Source organism: Scyliorhinus torazame, chromosome 16 (assembly GCF_047496885.1).
Source record: "Scyliorhinus torazame isolate Kashiwa2021f chromosome 16, sScyTor2.1, whole genome shotgun sequence".
Lineage (NCBI taxonomy): Eukaryota > Metazoa > Chordata > Chondrichthyes > Carcharhiniformes > Scyliorhinidae > Scyliorhinus > Scyliorhinus torazame.
The window spans coordinates 147,723,067-147,738,923 of NC_092722.1; positions in this window are offsets into that span (position 1 = coordinate 147,723,067).

Here is a 15,857-nt window from a genome sequence, read left to right on the forward strand (position 1 = left end):
CCTCGTAGAGTCCCAGCACCACTCAAAGACTGCCTCAAGCAGCAGCTGCAGGATCACCAGGACCAAGGAGTGCTTTTCCGGGTCATGGAGCCCACGCCATGGGTCAGCGCCATGGTGTGTGTAAAAAAGCCCTCTGGCGAACTCCGGATCTGCATCGACCCGAAAGACCTGAATAACAACATCATGAGGGAACACTACCCCATACCCAAACGGGAAGAGATCACGAGCGAAATGGCCCGGGCTAAAATTTTTACAAAGCTTGATGCCTCAAAGGGTATTTGGCAGATTCAACTGGATCAGTCTAGCAGGAAGCTGTGCACCTTCAACACGCCCTTTGGCAGGTACTGCTACAATAGAATGCCGTTTGGCATCATCTCGGCATCCGAGGTGTTTCATCGAATCATGGAACAGGTGATGGAGGGCATCGAAGGGGTGCGCGTCTATGTTGACAACGTCATCATCTGGTCCATCACACCACAGGAGCACATCAGTCGTCTCCAGCGCGTCTTTGCTCGGATACGAGAGCACGGCCTGCGCCTCAACCAAGCCAAGTGTTCTTTTGGCCAAACTGAGCTAAAGTTTCTGGGGACCACATATTGGGGTCAGGAGTGCATCCGGATGCAGACAAAGTGACAACTATTACAGCCATGCCGCAGCCGGCAGACAAGAAGGCAGTGCTAAGCTTTCTCGGGGTGGTCAACTTCCTGGGGAAGTTCATTCCCAACCTTGCCTCCCACACAAGGGCTCTTCGCCACCTAGTGAAGAAGACTACGGAGTTCCAGTGGCTACCCGCACACCAGAAGGAATGGGTGGAGCTCAAGATTAAGCTCACCACAACCCCGGTCTTGGCGTTCTTCGACACTTCTCGAGATACAAAGATCTCAACTGATGCCAGCCAGTCCGGCATTGGTGCGGTACTCCTGCAACGGGATGACACTGCATCATGGGCCTCGGTCGCCTACGCCTCGCGGGCCATGACCCCCACAGAACAGCGCTCTGCGCAGATTGAGAAGGAGTGCCTGGGTTTGTTAACCGGCATAGATAAGTTCCACAACTACGTGTATGGTCTCCCTCAGTTCACCGTGGAAACCGACCATCGGCCCCTGGTCGGCATCATACAAAAGGACCTGAATGAGATTACCCCTCGCCTCCAGCGCATTCTGCTCAAGCTCTGGAGGTACGACTTCCAACTGGTCTACACCACGGGAAAGGACCTCATCATCGCGGACGCCCTGTCCAGAGCAGCGAGCACACCGCCCGAATCGGGGGGGTTCGTATGTCAGGTCGAAGCGCATGTGGCCTTCACTTCGGCCAATCTGCCAGCTAATGATGCAAGTCTGGCCCGTATTCACCGGGAGACTGCGGCTGACCCCCTTCTACAACGTGTGATGCGCAACATGACGGAAGGGTGGCTCAAAGGACAGTGCCCACAATTCTACAATGTCCGGGACGACTTGGCCGTCATTGATGGTGTCCTCTTGAAGTTGGACCGGATTGTGATTCCACACAGCATGCACAGGCTGGTCCTCGAACAATTACACGAAGGCCATCTCGGGGTCGAGAAGTGCAGGCGGAGGGCCCGTGAAGCTGTGTACTGCCCGGGCATCAGCGACGACATCGCAAACATGGTGCTCAACGGCCCCACCTGCCAAAGGTTTCAGCCGGCGCAACCCCCTGAGATGCTTCAGCCCCATGAGATGGTAACGTCCCCCTGGGCAAAGGTGGGGGTTGACCTTTTTCATGCGCTCGGCTGGGACTATGTCATCATAATTGACTATTTTTCAAATTATCCAGAGATCATACGCTTGCACGATTTGACATCGTCAGCTGTCATCAGGACATGCAAGGAAACCTTCGCTTGCCATGGCATTCCGCTTACCGTCATGACGGACAATGGGCCCTGTTTCGCTATTCAAGAATGGTCTTCTTTTGCCACTTCGTATGGCTTCACACACGTGACATACAGCCCTCTGCATCCCCAGTCCAATGGCAAGGCGGAAAAGGGCGTCCATATCATCAAGCAGCTCCTCTGCAAGGCTGCTGATGCCGGATCGGATTTCTGTTTAGCCCTGCTGGCCTATCGCTCAGCCCCACTGTCCACAGGCCTCTCACCATCCCAGCTGTTGATGGGTCGCACCCTCAGGACCACTGTGCCGTCCATTCATGTTCCTAAACCTGACCATGCTCCAGTACTGCAAAGGATGCGACAGCAGCGTGCTCAGCAGAAGGTGGCATATGACGCTCGGGCAACTGATCTTCCTGCCTTGGCGCCTGGAGACAACGTCCGCATCCACCTACCAGAGGGTGGCCGGTCGGCAACTGCCGAAGTTCTCCGCCGCGTGGCTCCCCGCTCATTCCTTGTTCGCACGTCTGATGGCTCCATTCGCCGGGGTAATCGCCGGGCTCTTCGGCTGCTTCCGCGCTCGCTACGTGATCCTGCACCGGTGCCACGCCCTCCTGTTGTCCCTGATGTCGACTTCATGGAGCTTGCTGCCACTCTGCCTCTTCCTCTATCGTCTGTGGCTAGGCCCATTCCTCAGCCGGTGGAATCTGGCCCACCCATGAGGCGGTCAACCCGAAATCGTCACCCACCTACTAGGCTGGACTTATGAGCCTGTTGCACATTGGACTCACTAAAGTGTTATGCCACAATGTTAATGTGTTTCTCTTTTTGTCGTTACAGGAGTTTGTTTTTCGATGTTTGATGATTGCACTTGTTTTGTTTATGGTACAACCTCGTTGCTATGTTGCACCTGACACCTTCCTATGTATATAGTTTAGCCTCATGTACATGTTGTAGATATTGCACACACATATTCAGCTACACTCAGTACACACCAATATTTATTACCACATAGGCACATATTCTTGTAAAAAGGGGGAATGTCATGATATTCAGATAAACATATCATGGTGCAAACACACATACACACTGATGGACACATCAACGGACCAATCAACACACACGCAACATCACAGCCAATCACCAGTGAGAGCACACGCACTATAAAATGGGGAACACCGCAGTTCCCGCTCATTCCAGCAGGAGACAGCTCAGAGCACAGAGCTCACAGCGTGCCACTCAGACATACACCATGTGCTGAGTGCCTCCCTAGGATAGTGTTAAGGCTGGGTCCACAGGTTAAAGGGTAAAGTACGAACCACAGTCATAAGTTTACAGATGTTGTTATCAAGAGTAATAAAACAGTTGTACCATCTACAACCGTGTTGGTTCGTTTATGTAGCGGAACACCCAACACGACAGTACCCAGCCCTCCTCTTCGCCACCTCCGCTCTGCAGTCCTGGTATATTCGAACCTCCGCGTTCTCCCACCTGCTGCTCCTCTCCTTCTGGCCCACCTGAGCACACACTCCCGATCAGCGAACCGATGAAACCCCACCAACACCTTGGGCCTTAGTCCTCCTCGCCAGTATACTATGGGCCTCTTCCAGCTCCAGAGGTCCCTGGAAGGACCCCGCTCCCATCAGCGAGTTCAACATGGTGACCACATAGGCCCCCACGTCCGGCCCCTCCAGCCCCTCCGGGAGGCCCAGAATCCGCAAATCCTTCCGCCTCGACCGATTCTCCACCTCCTCGAACCGCTCCTGCCATTTCTTGTGGAGCGCCTCGTGCGCCTCCAATTGTGCCGCCAGGCCTAAGATCTCGTCCTCGTTGTCGGAGATCTTTTGCCGGGCCTCGCGGATCGCCATCCCCTGGGCCGTCTGTGTCTCCAGCAGCTTATGGATAGAAGCCTTCATCGGCTCAAGCAGGTCCACTTTAATCTCCCTGAAGCAGCGCTGAATAACCTCCTGCTGCTCCTGCACCCACTGCATCCACGCTGCCTGGTATCCGCCCGCCGCCATTTTGTTCTTCTTCCCTCGCACCTTCTTCGGGTCCACCACCTTTTTAGTTGCCCCCTCCTGGTAAAAGCCATATACCGTCGGGGAACTATTGTATTCTCCTTCCCACTGCGGGAAACGTCGAAAAAGTGCCGTTGGGGGACCTGAAAAGAGCCCAAAAGTCCGTTTTTTGCGGGAGCTGCCGAATATGCGACTTAGCTCCGCATAGCCGCAAGCGGAAGTTATCATCCTCCATTCTATGGACCAGACCCAATGATGCTTCCAACCCATGGTCCTTACCCTGTCGTGAGGCAGATAGGAATCACAGAGGGGGTTGCAAGGGGGTTGAGAGAGTGGGGGAGGATGGTGGATTGTCCGTCCCACTGCCCAGGCCTCATGGTCAGTGAACCTGGAGGTGATTAGGGTGCCCCATGTGCCCCGTCCCTGGCGCACACATTCTGCAGCCTCCTATGCCTGCCCGGGCCAATCCCGCCCATCCTCGCACTCCCCCGCATGTTCCTCGTGAGACAAGGCCTAATGTTCATCCTCCTCCTCTGCGTGATGTTGTGAGGACACAGCAGGCCATCACGATGTGGGGACCGTCCCAGCGTTATACTTGAAGGCCCCTCCAGAGTGGTCCAGACACCTGAACTGCATCTCCAGGATGTCGAAGCACCACCTGATCACACCCCTGGTCTTGGCATAGGTGTCGCTGTAGCGCGTCTCTATGTCGGTCTGTGGTCTTTGGATAGGCATCATCAACCATGACCGCATGGATAACCACTGTCGCTCAGAACCAACCCCTCAACCGGAGGTACCGTCGAGTGTGCCAGGATGAAGGCATCGTGCACACTGCCCAGGTATCGGGCGCAGAACTTCATCGCAAGGTCACACACCCACAGCACGTTCGTCGAGTGGAACCCCTTTCGGTTTGTGAAGACTGGCCTGTCATAAACTGGTGTCGTAGGGGACGAGCATCCCATCGATCACTGCCTGGTCCTGGGGCATCCGGACGATGACGGCGAACCAACGACGAACCACGTTGCCCGGGCATCCTGGTGAGCTCGGTCCACACTGAAGTTGATATATTGTGCTGAGCAGGCATATAGGGCCTTCTTTACAGTACGGCTGCACCAAGGTCTGCGAGATCCCAGACATTCAACACCTGCAAGGACCCCATGGCATAAACGTTCAGGGCGATCATCACCTTGACAGCCACAGGGAGTGGTGTTCTCCCCCAAACCCCTGCAGTGCCAGGTGCACAATGATCTGGCAGATATGCTTTACAGTGTCCTGCTCAGCCGGAGTCTCTGAGGACATGCCCTATCCTGCATGGTCCTTGAATGACAGGCGCTGCAGGCGCACATGAGGCCTGATGCAGTACCTCCTTCCTACCTCCTCCTCAGCCTGTTGGTCAGCCAGCTCTCCATCCTCACTGTTCCTCTGGGGAATGCTCCACTGCTGCAGAGTCTCCCTTGAGCAGCTGCTGCTCGTACAGCCTCAGTGCATCCCCAAGGGCTGCGGCGGCCAGAATGGTGGCCACTTTTCCTAGTTGGATTCCGATAGCCGCTGTCTGAAGGGGGTGAAAGGTAGACATATTAGCATGGTGCGTGCCCCCGTGCCCAACCAGGTCCACTAGGTGACATGATGGCCCCGCCTTGCATTGCATCTCCTGCCCCCGCACGTTCCCCCCCCCCCCCTCACAAACCCCCATCTCCATTCCCACTCCCAGCCATTCCCTCTCTGTACCGCACTCCTGGCCCCGCCATGTGCTCGTCCCTGCCGACAGGGGTAACGGTGGCTGGCCCTACCCATTACAATGGTACGCTCCATGGCCCCATCCAGCACTTTCCTGCAGGGGCTACTGTGGGCATTGCCCTTAGGTGGGCTGCGTGATGTCCCGCTGGTGGGTGGTGCCCAGTTGGGGGGGGCGGTGTGGTGTGCCGGAGTGGTGAGGTGGAATGTGGGGGGATGGTGAGGTAGGGACGCCCATACGGCCAGCAGCACTCTGCGCAACCACGGGCCATGGAAGGAGGTCAGTGGGGTGCGCAGCACATTGGCCACAGCAATGGTGATCCATGCCCGGATGCCCTGGTACCATGGGGGGTCACCCCGACTCCACGGCCCATCCCCTGGTCACCCCCGTTAGCCTCCTGCTGCTCCCCCACTCCTGGCCCTGGCAGATGACCACTCCTCCCAGCCAGCCCTGCCAGTGGCAAGACCAGTAACCCATGGTCGGGCCTCTGCCTGTCCTACCTCCTCTCCTTCCCACATCAGACAAGGCATCTGTTTCCCAATTTTTAAGATCACAAGTGAAACTCGCCATCGATAATTCCTCCTGGGGCAGATGGAGCTTCGCGGGGGGTCCGGAGAATACTGGGTCAGGCCCGCTAATGATATGCAAATGGCATTCACTGTATGTGCAGAGCAGAACATGTTGATTCCCTGTCGAGGCACCGGAGCATGGCATTCTGTTGGGCGCCCAGCGCCGGCCGCTACTTCCGCCTCTCAATAACTTTTCCCGATTTTGGCGTTAGCAGGTAGAAAATCATTTGGAGCAATGTACTCATTGAAAATGCATGGTACGCGGCTTCCGGGTGCGGCGATGACCAGCTAAGTCGCACATTTCGGCAGCTCCTGGTGGAAAGGACTTTTGGGCTCTTAATAGGAGCCCCAACGACAATTTTAACGGCTAAAAACACTGTGCGGTAAACGAGAAGGGAATCCCTCCTGGACACGGATGGAAAAAGGAGAGGAAGGTGGCCGGATTGCGGTGGATCCTCTAGAGCAGCGGCCAGGAAGGCAGGCACAAAGCAAGATGGCGTCGGAAGGAGGCAGTTTAATATGGGGCCCTGACCAACAAGAGTTCCTGCGGCGTTGCGTGGAAGAACTTAAAAAGGAGATGAAGGAGCTGTTGGCCCCGATATTACAGGCGATTGAAGGGCTAAAGGAGGAGCAAAAGACCCAGGAGCAGGAGCTTTGGGTGGTGAAGGCAAAGGCTGCTGAGAATGAGGACGACATACAGGGCCTGGTGGTGAAGACAGAGATGCACGAGGCACAACACAAAAGGTGTGTGGAAAGGCTGGAGGTGCTGGAGAATAATGCGAGGAGGAAGAATTTAAGGATTTTTGGTCTTCCCGAAGGTGCAGAAGGGGCGGATGTCGGGGCATATGTGAGCACGATGCTGCACTCGTTAATGGGATCGGAGGCCCCGACGGGCCCGTTGGAGGTGGAGGGAGCCTATCGAGTTATGACGCGAAGACCGAGGGCTGGAGAAATTCCTCGAGCCATAGTGGTGAGATTTCTCCGATATAAGGACAGAGAGATGGTCCTCAGATGGGCAAAGAAAACTCGGAGCAGTAGGTGGGAGAACGCGGTGATCCACGTATATCAAGATTGGAGTGCGGAGGTGGCGAGAAGGAGGGCAAGCTTTAATCGGGCCAAGGCGGTGCTGCACAAAAGGAAGGTTAAATTTGGAATGCTGCAGCCGGCAAGACTGTGGGTCACACATCAAGGGAAACACCACTACTTTGAAACGGCAGAAGAGGCGTGGACATTTATTGTCGAGGAGAAACTGGAATAAGCGGGCTAGAAAAAGAACGTTTGGGACAAAGTGGTGGGGCGAATATGCGGGGTGAAGAGGGGGAAAAGGGGGAAGAGATGATTTCCCAAGTTGGTAATCCTGCGACCCTGTAACTTTTCTCTCTTCCCCATGTCGTGGGGGAGGGGGGAGAGAGGATGAGGAGCTGGGGGCGCCGGCCATTGGGGGCGGGGCCAAATGGGAAGCGCGGGCTTTGTTCCCGCGCTATGGTAATCATGGCGGGAACAGGGAAGCAGGAAGGAGGGGGTCTCGCACAGTGGGAGCCGAGGTCACGGGGGGAAGCCGAGGTCGGCCAGAGTTTGCTGACTTCTGGGAGCAACATGGGGGTGCAATTACGCTAGTGAGGGATCTAGCGGGGGTTGGGGTGGTGGGGGGGGGTTAACTGGGTTGCTGCTGCTGGGGAGAAGGGGGAGCTGGTATGGGGTGGGGTGGTCGGGGCGGGAGGGCGCCGTTGGGGGGAGATACGGCTACGTGGGAACCGGGTGAGGAGCTGGATTGAAAAAGATGGCTAGTCGACAAGGGGGGGGTGGTAAAGAGCCCCCCAACCCGGCTGATCACGTGGAATGTGAGAGGGCTGAACGGGCCGATAAAGAGGGCACGGGTACTCGCACACCTAAAGAAACTTAAGGCAGATGTGGTTATGCTGCAGGAGACGCATCTGAAACTGATAGACCAGGTCAGACTATGCAAAGGATGAGTGGGGCAGGTGTTTCATTCGGGGCTAGACGCAAAAAACAGGGGGGTGGCTATACTAGTGGGGAAGCGGGTAATGTTTGAGGCAAAGACCATAGTGGCGGATAGTGGGGGCAGATACGTGATGGTGAGTGGCAAATTGCAAGGGGAGGCGGTGGTCTTAGTGAACGTATATGCCCCAAACTGGGATGATGCCAACTTTATGAGGCGTATGTTAGGACGTATCCCAGACCTAGAGGTGGGGAAGTTGGTAATGGGTGGAGAGTTTAATACGGTGCTGGACCCAGGGCTGGACAGATCGAGGTCCAGGACCGGAAGGAGGCCGGCTGCAGCTAGGGTGCTTAAGGACTTTATGGAGCAGGTGGGAGGAGTAGACCCCTGGAGATTTAGTAGACCTAGGAGTAAGGAGTTTTCGCTTTTCTCCTATGTCCACAAAGTTTATTCACGGATAGACTTTTTTGTTTTGGGAAGGGCACTGATCCCGAAGGTGACGGGGACGGAGTACACGGCTATAGCTATTTCGGATCACGCTCCACATTGGGTGGACCTGGAGATAGGGGAGAAAAAAGAACAGCGTCCACCCTGGAGAATGGACATGGGATTATTGGCAGATGAGGGGGTGTGTTTAAGGGTGAGGTGGGTGTATTGAAAGGTACTTGGAACTCAATGATAATGGGGAGGTCCAGATGGGAGTGGTCTGGGAGGCGCTGAAGGCAGTGGTTAGAGGGGAGCTGATATCTATTAGGGCACATAAAGGAAAGCAGGAGGGTAGGGAAAGGGAGCGGTTGTTGAAAGAACTTCTGAGGGTGGACAGACAATATGCGGAGGCACCGGAGGAGGGACTGTACAGGGAAAGGCAAAGGCTACATGTAGAATTTGACTTGTTGACTACGGGTAATGCAGAGGCACAATGGAGGAAGGCACAGGGGGTACAGTATGAATATGGGGAGAAGGCGAGCAGGTTGCTGGCCCACCAACTGAGGAAAAGGGGAGCAGCGAGGGAGATAGGGGGGGTGAGAGATGAGGAGGGAGAGATGGAGCGGGGAGCGGAGAGAGTGAATGGAGTGTTCAAGGCATTTTATGAAAGATTATATGAAGCTCAGCCCCCGGATGGGAAGGAGAGAATGATGTGCTTTCTGGATCAGCTGGAATTTCCTCAGGTGGAGGAGCAGGAGAGGGCGGGACTGGGAGCACAGATTGAGACGGAGGAAGTAGTGAAAGGGATTGGGAGCATGCAGGCGGGGAAGGCCCCAGGACCAGACGGATTCCCAGTTGAATTCTATAGGAAATATATGGACTTGCTGGCCCCGCTACTGATGAGAACCTTTAATGAGGCGAGGGAAAGGGGGCAGCTGCCCCCGACTATGTCAGAGGCAACGATATCGCTCCTCCTAAAGAAGGAAAAAGACCCGCTGCAATGCGGGTCCTATAGGCCTATTTCCCTCCTGAATGTGGACGCTAAGATTCTGGCCAAGGTAATGGCAACGAGGATAGAGGATTGTGTCCCGGGGGTGGTTCATGAGGACCAAACTGGGTTTGTGAAGGGGAGACAGCTGAATACAAATATACGGAGGCTGCTAGGGGTAATGATGATGCCCCCGCCAGAGGGGGAAGCGGAGATAGTGGTGGCGATGGATGCCGAGAAAGCATTTGATAGAGTGGAGTGGGATTATTTGTGGGAGGTGCTGAGGAGATTTGGCTTTCGAGATGGGTATATCAGATGGGTACAGTTGCTGTATAGGACCCCGATGGCGAGCGTGGTCACGAATGGACGGGGGTCTGATTATTTTCGGCTCCATAGAGGGACGAGGCAGGGATGTCCTCTGTCCCCGTTATTGTTTGCACTGGCGATTGAGCCCCTGGCCATAGCATTGAGGGGTTCCAGGAAGTGGAGGGGAGTACTCAGGGGAGGAGAAGAACACCGGGTATCTCTGTATGCGGATGATTTGTTGCTATATGTGGCGGACCCGGCGGAGGGGATGCCAGAGATAATGCGGATACTTGGGGATTTTTCAGGGTATAAATTGAACATGGGGAAAAGTGAGTTGTTTGTGGTGCATCCAGGGGAGCAGAGCAGAGAAATAGAGGATTTACCGTTGAGGAAGGTAACAAGGGACTTTCGGTACTTGGGGATCCAGATAGCCAAGAATTGGGGTACATTACATAGGCTTAATTTAACGCGGTTGGTGGAACAGATGGAGGAGGACTTTAAGAGATGGGACATGGTGTCCCTGTCACTGGCAGGTAGGGTGCAGGCGGTTAAAATGGTGGTCCTCCCGAGATTCCTTTTTGTGTTTCAGTGCCTCCCGGTGGTGGTCACGAAGGCTTTTTTCAAAAGAATTGAGAAGAGTATTATGAGTTTTGTGTAGGCCGGGAAGACCCCGAGAGTGAGGAGGGGATTTTTGCAGCATAGTAGGGACAGGGGGATGCTGGCACTACCGAGCCTAAGTGAGTACTACTGGGCCGCCAATATTTCAATGGTGTGTAAGTGGATGGGAGAAGAGGAGGGAGCGGCGTGGAAGAGATTGGAGAGGGCTTCCTGTAGGGGGACTAGCCTACAAGCTATGGTGACGGCACCGTTGCCGTTCTCACCGAAGAAATACACCACAAGCCCGGTGGTGGTGGCTATATTGAAAATTTGGGGGCAGTGGAGACGGCATAGGGGAAAGACGGGAGCCTCGGTGCGGTCCCCGATAAGAAATAACGATAGGTTTGTTCCGGGGAGAATGGATGGGGATTTGGAGCATGGCAAAGAGCAGGGGTAGCACAATTGAGAGATCTGTTCGTAGATGGGACGTTTGCGAGTCTGGGAGCGCTGACGGAAAAATATGGGTTGCCCCAAGGGAATGCATTTCAGTATATGCAACTGAGGGCTTTTGCGAGGCAACAGGTGAGGGAATTCCCACAGCTCCCGACGCAGGAGGTGCAGGATAGAGTGATCTCAGAGACATGGGTGGGGGATGGTAAGGTGTCGGACATATATAGGGAAATGAGGGACGAGGGGGAGATCATGGTAGATGAGCTGAAAGGGAAATGGGAAGAAGAGCTGGGGGAGGAGATTGAGGAGGGGCTGTGGGCTGATGCCCTACGTAGGGTAAACTCATCATTCTCGTGTGCCAGGCTAAGCCTGATACAATTTAAGGTGTTGCACAGGGCGCATATGACTGGAGCACGGCTCACTAAATTTTTTGGGGTAGAGGATAGGTGTACGAGATGCTCGAGAAGGCCAGCGAATCACACCCACATGTTCTGGTCATGCCCGGCACTACAGGGGTTTTGGGTGGTGGTGGCAAAGGTGCTTTCGAAGGTGGTGGGGGTCCAGGTCGAACCAAGCTGGGGGTTGGCTATATTTGGGGTTGCGGAAGAGCCGGGAGTGCAGGAGGCGAGAGAGGCTGATGTTTTGGCCTTTGCGTCCCTCGTAGCCCGGCGCAGGATATTGTTAATGTGGAAGGAAGCCAAACCCCCGGGTGTGGAGACCTGGATAAACGACATGGCAGGGTTTATAAAGTTAGAACGGATTAAGTTTGTATTAAGGGGTTCGGCTCAAGGGTTCACCAGGCGGTGGCAACCGTTCGTCGACTACCTCACAGAAAGATAGAGGGAATGGAAAAGAAGAAGACAACAGCAGCAACCCAGGGGGGAGGGGGGGGAGGAATCAGACGGACTCTCAGGGATGTTATTGTATATGTATAGGCACTTGTTTTAGGTAATGTATATTGGACTGTTGGATTGTATCTTTGGAGAGTATTTATTTTTGACAAGACAGTTGCCATTTTGTTTGGTTTTTGTTTCTGTTCATATATTATTTATTTATTTGTTTAAAACTGGCCACTGTTATTCATATTGCTTTATTGTTATTTAAAAGAAACTGTTATGTTTGGCCAAAAAATCTTGAATAAAATATATTTCTTGTAGAAATTGCTGTATATTTCCCCAACAACCCTTGCAAGTTGCTCATTCTAATCTTAAAATATGATATTGAGGTTTTGAAATGAAATGAAAATTGCTTTTTGTCACAAGTAGGCTTCAATGAAGTCACTGTGAGAAGCCCCTAGTCGCCACATTCTGGCGCCTGTTCGGGGAGGCTGGTACGGGAATTGAACCGTGCTGTTGGCCTGCCTTGGTCTGCTTTAAAAGCCAGCGATTTAGCCCAGTGTGCTAAACCAGCCCCTGATTATTGATCAATTTTCTGATTATTGATCAATTCCTTTCAGAAAGCCGGTCCAGTAAGGTACAAATCTGTAGCTAATCCAGTGAGGGATAACATGGTTGTAAGCCACGATAGCTGCTGACCATTCCCTAGCTACCTCCGTCTTGCTTCTCCTCCCTTGTGAGGGGTGTTTCAGTCAGTGTTTCTCCTTAAAGCTACTATCTAAATACTGTGGGGTGTTTGTGTTTGCTTGCATTAGGTGGAGTGTGTAACATGTACTGCAAAAATGTGCTCATTCTTCCCTGCCGCTGCCTTATCTTCAAAGATCCCTACAGAATGAGAAAACGATACCTTACAAGTTTTTAAGTTTTGAAAGGGAGACTAGTATTTATATTATCTGATAGGATGCGGGCATTGTAGACATTTGTTGTCCATCCTGTCATGTTAGGTACACTGGTTTAACACCGGCTGCAACTGGATGCAGCTTAGATTAGAAAGATACTCGAGACCTTGAAGTTAGTTCAATCAGGTTTATTGAACTAATAGTACAGTTAGCGCAGTTCTCTGTGAGTTTGACTATCTGCTAACTTAAGTGTGGTTACTCTGACTGAACCAGACTAGCTCTTAGCCACGTGGTGGAGGTGTGAGATTGTAACAACACCCTTGACTGACTCTCTAGATGTTCATCAGTGGAAAGAGGCAGAGTGTGAGTGCCTTGTGTCTTTTATAGTCAGATCCCACCCCTGAGTGTCCTGCCTGCTGATTGGTCATGTCCTGTTCTCTGTGTCCATTAGCTGCTTGTCTGTATATCATTATGTGTGTGTCTGCATATCATGACATCTTCCCTTTTTTTAAATGTTTGGATGACATATGTGAACGTATTTACAAGAATAGGCCAATGTTAACATACATACATGCAGTGGATATGAACATATGCACATGTGGAAACAGCTGTCTAATGCGAGAACACAGAACATAGCAAACAGAACAAATGTTCATAAGTCCAGTATCTCTGTGGCTTGCGTCTGATTTTGGTCGACCGGCGGAGAGGTGGTGGTGGGGACGGCAGCACCTTGATGGCGGGATTGAAGCCTGACTGGTGGCAATGACAAATCCACATTTCTTTACCCGTCAGTCTGGCCTCAATAAAAGTCGAGATGGATTTGCAGGTACAGCATTAGTTATTTTATTTGACTTGCTAGCCTGATTCATTTCACAGAGGCACAGGACACAGGACTAGTCTCCTAGACCCTTGGAAAATGAATGAAGAAGGAGACAAAGGGATTTCTGCAAATACATTCAAATGGCATCAAGTTTCACATACACGATTCCCATAGGTCATCCTATACCCCTCCTGACCTGGCCATACATCTTGATTGGCTCACTTCTCATTCCTTCCTCTGGCTCCCTATTACCCAGCATCCTTTTCACCTCCTTTGCTGGACACACCTCCTCCTTGCTTTGCCATGCGGTCTGAAATCCTTTGTGAACTCACCAGGATGAGACTGGCTTATCTCTACATTACAGTAACTAATATCTCTAAAGTAACTATTTTATATCACATTCGTCATTCCCTCCTTTTATCATTCCATGATAACCGAACTATCCAATCCATAGCTACGGTCCCTCATCTAAAAAGATCCGTCGCTGCATTTCCAATTCCTGGCGTAGCCCCCCTTCATCTGCTGCACCCTCATGGATTTTGACAGCTAAGATTTTAGGGGCGTTGATCTGTTCCAGTGCACCCCGCATTCTACCCATCACACATTTAAGGATAGCTGGGCCCACAAAGATGCAGCCAATAGCCACTGCTAATTACATGGCCATATTTATCAACCAGTCCTTCCAACCTCCAAATCCCCAGTTGCCCCAAGAGCCAGGATATTGCATTCCGTCCAGGTGATCCCGTATGCGATCTATAAATTTAGTTATGTTCGCGGTTAAGTCTTGAACTCCCATGATACACTTGCCCTGTACTATGGCACATGCCCCACCCTCACGGGCCAGGAGATAGTCAAGAGCATACCGGTTCTGCATTGCAAACAACCGCAGCTGAGACAATTCCTTGGTTATTGCCCGAGGGCTCCCAAGGTTTCATTTCCCAAGATGGTAAGGCCACAAATAAAATAATTCCTATCGCTGACAGCCAAGGAACCCCCCACACCTCCCAGTGTCAAGACGCTCCGAATTCCCCACCGGGCTGAATGGCCCCGGTTGGGTGCGAGAACCTGAGGTTTTTTCCAGTTCTCGCAGAATTCAGCTGAGACTGCCTGGAGTGCTAACTGATTATGCAGCATCCACGCCGAGGGGCAGGGGACTGTGGTAGGGACTAGAGTCCCAATAGCAATTTGGCGGGGAAATGGGGGTGACAAAACATTAGTTGCTGTACCATTTTTTAAAAAGTAGTATCCTTGTTCCGTGTACAGGTGAGCATCACAATCAGTATATCGGTTGCGTAGGGATCCCCCAGTAGCCCAGTTTATCCAGCTTTGGAACGCCCATTCGGGCCGCCTAGCAATGCGGAAAGCCCTAGTCCCAACAGTGATATGAGAGACATTTGCCCAGCCACAAAGGAGCTGGAGGCCGGCGTTCAATGGAACGCAGGTGGTGTCATAACAAACGCATCAGCCAGACGCCTGGGTGATATGACACCTCCTGTCCGTACAGGTGGGGAACAGACATGTTATATTCGTTTCCACCTCTACCAGCAAACAGCCGTACCCTTCACTGCTGAAACAATTCTCGTACGACCGGTAGTCTCTATTGGGAGTGAAGTGGCTAGGTATGTACGCCCTCCACCGTTGCAACCTATCATACTGTGAGTGGGAATTATCCCAAGGAAGGGGAAGGCAAACAGCCGGTGGTGCTGAACCCGGATCGCAAGGAAGACTGACTTGCTCGGGCGGTGCCTCGGAACGCTGACAATGAACCACCGTTTGGGGAGTGCCACAAAGCAGTGAAACAGAAAATAACCTAGACACCGCTGCGGGGTTCGGGTAGCAGACAACCCGTCCCTGGCCATACAAGCGGTGGTAAATCTGGTAAAAGAGATTCATACTACCCAGGTTTTCCTCAGTTTGGCCTCTAAATGAATTAAGTGTATCTCCTGATAACCTACGTTCTAGTTGTACTCCCCTTCTCACACCCTCTGCCCTCTCTCTAGTCCCCCTCTCTCTCCCACAACCTCTTCCTACTCTCTCCTGATGGACTGATTTTACCTTTATCGCACCAATCTTAACACATCCAAAATCAATTTTACATGTACTCCAAAAACAAGGCAATGTCCATGTAATGTTCCCTTCCCATCGCCGGGACCGGTGCAATTGCTTCATGAGTCCTGCATTGTCCGTGAACTTGATGACCTTCCATGCGTCGATACCATGTCCTCGTATATGGGGGCAGCGATGAAATGTCCTTGTAGTTTGGTTGGGGTTACAAATGTAGATAATATTTCCCTTTTCCATGTCCTTCGCCAATAACACTCCAAGCGAGGTGAGGCCGAAGATCACACAGGCGGTGCGTAGCCACCCCATCATGCTCCACACCTGTAAAATAGCACTGGGGAAGGGAGGC